Here is a 3,240-nt window from a genome sequence, read left to right on the forward strand (position 1 = left end):
GGGAGTGGTGTTGGTATTGGGAGTGGTGGTGGTGTTGGGAGTGGTGGTGGTGTTGGGTGTGGTGTTGGTGTTGGGAGTGGTGTTTGCATTGGGAGTGGTGGTGGTGTTGGGAATGGTGGGGGTCTTGGGTGTGGTGGTGGTTGTGTTGGGAGTGGTGTTGGTGTTGGGAGTGGTGTTGGTGTTGGGAGTGGTGTTGGGAGTGGTGTTGGTGAAGGGGGAGTGGTTGTGGTGTTGGGAGTAGTGTTGGTATAGGGAGTGGTGGTGGTGTTGGGAGTGGTGTATGTGATGGGAATTGTTGTGGTGTTGGGAGTGGTGGTGGTGTTGGTGTTGGGAGTGGTGTTGGTGTTGGGAGTGGTGTTGGTGTTGGGAGTGGTGGTGGTGTTGGGAGTGGTGGTGGTGTTGGGAGTGGTGTTGGTGTTGGGAGTGGTGGTGGTGTTGGGAGTGGTGATGGTGTTTGGATTGGTGGTGGTGTTGGGAGTGGTGATGGTGTTTTGAGTGGTGGTGGTGTTGGGAGTGGTGATGGTGTTGCGAATGGTGTTGGTGTTGGGAGTGGTGGTGTTGGGAATGGTGGTGGTGTTGGGAGTGGTGGTGTTGGGAGTGGTATTGGTGATGGGAGTGGTTGTGGTGTTGGGAGTGGTGTTTGTATTGGGAGTGGTGGTGGTGTTGGGAGTGATGTTGGTGTTGGGAGTGGTGTTGGTGTTGGGAGTGGTGTTGGTGTTGGGAGTGGTGGTGGTGTTGGGAGTGGTGGTGGTGTTGGGAGTGGTGTTGGTGTTGGGAGTGGTGTTTGTATTGGGAGTGGTGGTGGTGTTGGGAGTGATGTTGGTGTTGGGAGTGGTGGTGGTGTTGTGAGTGGTGTTGGGAGTGGTGTTGGTGTTGGGAGTGGTGTTGGTGTTGAGAGTGGTGGTGGTGTTGGGAGTGGTGTTGGTATTGGGAGTGGTGGAGGTGTTGGGAGTGGTGGTGGTTTTGGGTGTGGTGTTGGTGTTGGGAGTGGTGTTTGCATTGGGAGTGGTGGTGGTGTTGGGAATGGTGGTGGTCTTGGGTGTGGTGGTGGTGGTGTTGGGAGTGGTGTTGGTGTTGGGAGTGGTGTTGGTGTTGGGAGTGGTGTTGGTGAAGGGGGAGTGGTTCTGGTGTTGGGAGTAATGTTGGTATAGGGACTGGTGGTGGTGTTGGGAGTGGTGTATGTGATGGGAATTGTTGTGGTGTTGGGAGTGGTGGTGGTGTTGGTGTTGGGAGTGGTGTTGGTGTTGGGAGTGGTGTTGGTGTTGGGAGTGGTGGTGGTGTTGGGAGTGGTGGTGGTGTTGGGAGTGGTGTTGGTGTTGGGAGTGGTGGTGGTGTTGGGAGTGGTGATGGTGTTTGGATTGGTGGTGGTGTTGGGAGTGGTGATGGTGTTTTGAGTGGTGGTGGTGTTGGGAGTGGTGATGGTGTTGCGAATGGTGTTGGTGTTGGGAGTGGTGGTGTTGGGAATGGTGGTGGTGTTGGGAGTGGTGGTGTTGGGAGTGGTATTGGTGATGGGAGTGGTTGTGGTGTTGGGAGTAGTGTTGGTATTGGGAGTGGTGGTGGTGTTGGGAGTGGTGTTGGTGATGGGAATGGTTGTGGTGTTGGGAGTGGTGGTGGTGTTGGGAGTGGTGGTGGTGTTGGTGTTGGGATTGAAGTTGGTGTTGGGAGTGGTGTTGGGAGTGGTGGTAGTGTTGGGAGTGGTGATGGTGTTGGGAGTGGTGGTGATGTTGGGAGTGATGATGTTGTTCGGAGTGATGTTGGTGTTGGGAGTGGTGGTGGTGTTGTGAGTGGTGTTGGGAGTAGTGTTGGTGTTGGGAGTGGTGTTGGTGTTGAGAGTGGTGGTGGTGTTGGGAGTGGTGGTGGTGTTGGGAGTGGTGTTGGTGTTGGGAGTGGTGTTGGTATTGGGAGTGGTGGTGGTGTTGGGAGTGGTGGTGGTGTTGGGATTGGTGGTGGTGTTGGGAGTGGTGTTGGTGTTGAGAGTGGTGTTTGCATTCGGAGTGGTGGTGGTGTTGGGAATGGTGGTGGTCTTGGGTGTGGTGGTGGTGGTGTTGGGAGTGGTGTTGGTGTTGGGAGTGGTGTTGGTGTTGGGAGTGGTGATGTTGGGAGTGGTGTTGGTGAAAGGGAGTGGTTGTGGTGTTGGGAGTAGTGTTGGTATAGGGAGCGGTGGTGGTGTTGGGAGTGGTGTATGTGATGGGAATGGTTGTGGTGTTGGAAGTGGTGGTGGTGTTGGTGTTGGGAGTAGTGTTGGTGTTGGGAGTGGTGTTGGTGTTGGGAGTGGTGGTGGTGTTGGGAGTGGTGGTGGTGTTGGGAGTGGTGTTGGTGTTGGGAGTGGTGGTGGAGTTGGGAGTGGTGATGGTGTTTGGATTGGTGGTGGTGTTGGGAGTGGTGATGGTGTTTTGAGTGGTGGTGGTGTTGGGAGTGGTGATGGTGTTGCGAATGGAGTTGGTGTTGGGAGTGGTGGTGTTGGGAATGGTGGTGGTGTTGGGAGTGGTGGTGTTGGTAGTGGTATTGGTGATGGGAGTGGTTGTGGTGTTGGGAGTAGTGTTGGTATTGGGAGTGGTGGTGGTGTTGGGAGTGGTGTTAGTGATGGGAATGGTTGTGGTGTTGGGAGTGGTGGTGGTGTTGGGAGTGGTGGTGGTGTTGGTGTTGGGATTGATGTTGGTGTTGGGAGTGGTGTGGTGTTGGGAGTAGTGTTGGTGTTGGGAGTGGTGGTGGTCGTGGGTGTGGTGGTGGTGTTGGGAGTAGTGGTGGTGTTGGGAGTGGTGTTGGTGTTGGGAGTGGTGTTTGCATTGGGAGTGGTGGTGGTGTTGGGAATGGTGGTGGTCTTGGGTGTGGTGGTGGTGGTGTTGGGAGTGGTGTTGGTGTTGGGAGAGGTGTTTGTGTTGGGAGTGGTGGTGGTGTTGGGAGTGGTAGTGGTGTTGGGAGTGGTTGTGGTGTTGGGAGTGGTGGTGGTGTTGGGAGTGGTGTTGGTGTTGGGAGTGGTGTTTGTATTGGGAGTGGTGGTGGTGTTGGGAGTGATGTTGGTGTTGGGAGTGGTGGTGGTGTTGGGAGTGGTGTTGGTGTTAGGAGTGGTGTTGGTGTTGGGAATGGTGGTGGTGTTGGGAGAGGTTGTGGTGTTGGGAGTGGTGATGGTGCTGGGAGTGGTGGTGGTGTTGGGAGTGGTGATGGTGTTCGGAGTGGTGGTGGTGTTGGGAGTGGTGGTGGTGTTGGTATTGGGAGTGGTGGTGTTGGTATTAGGAATGG

This window comes from Procambarus clarkii, unplaced genomic scaffold, assembly GCF_040958095.1.
Source record: "Procambarus clarkii isolate CNS0578487 unplaced genomic scaffold, FALCON_Pclarkii_2.0 HiC_scaffold_122, whole genome shotgun sequence".
Classification (NCBI taxonomy): Eukaryota; Metazoa; Arthropoda; class Malacostraca; order Decapoda; family Cambaridae; genus Procambarus; species Procambarus clarkii.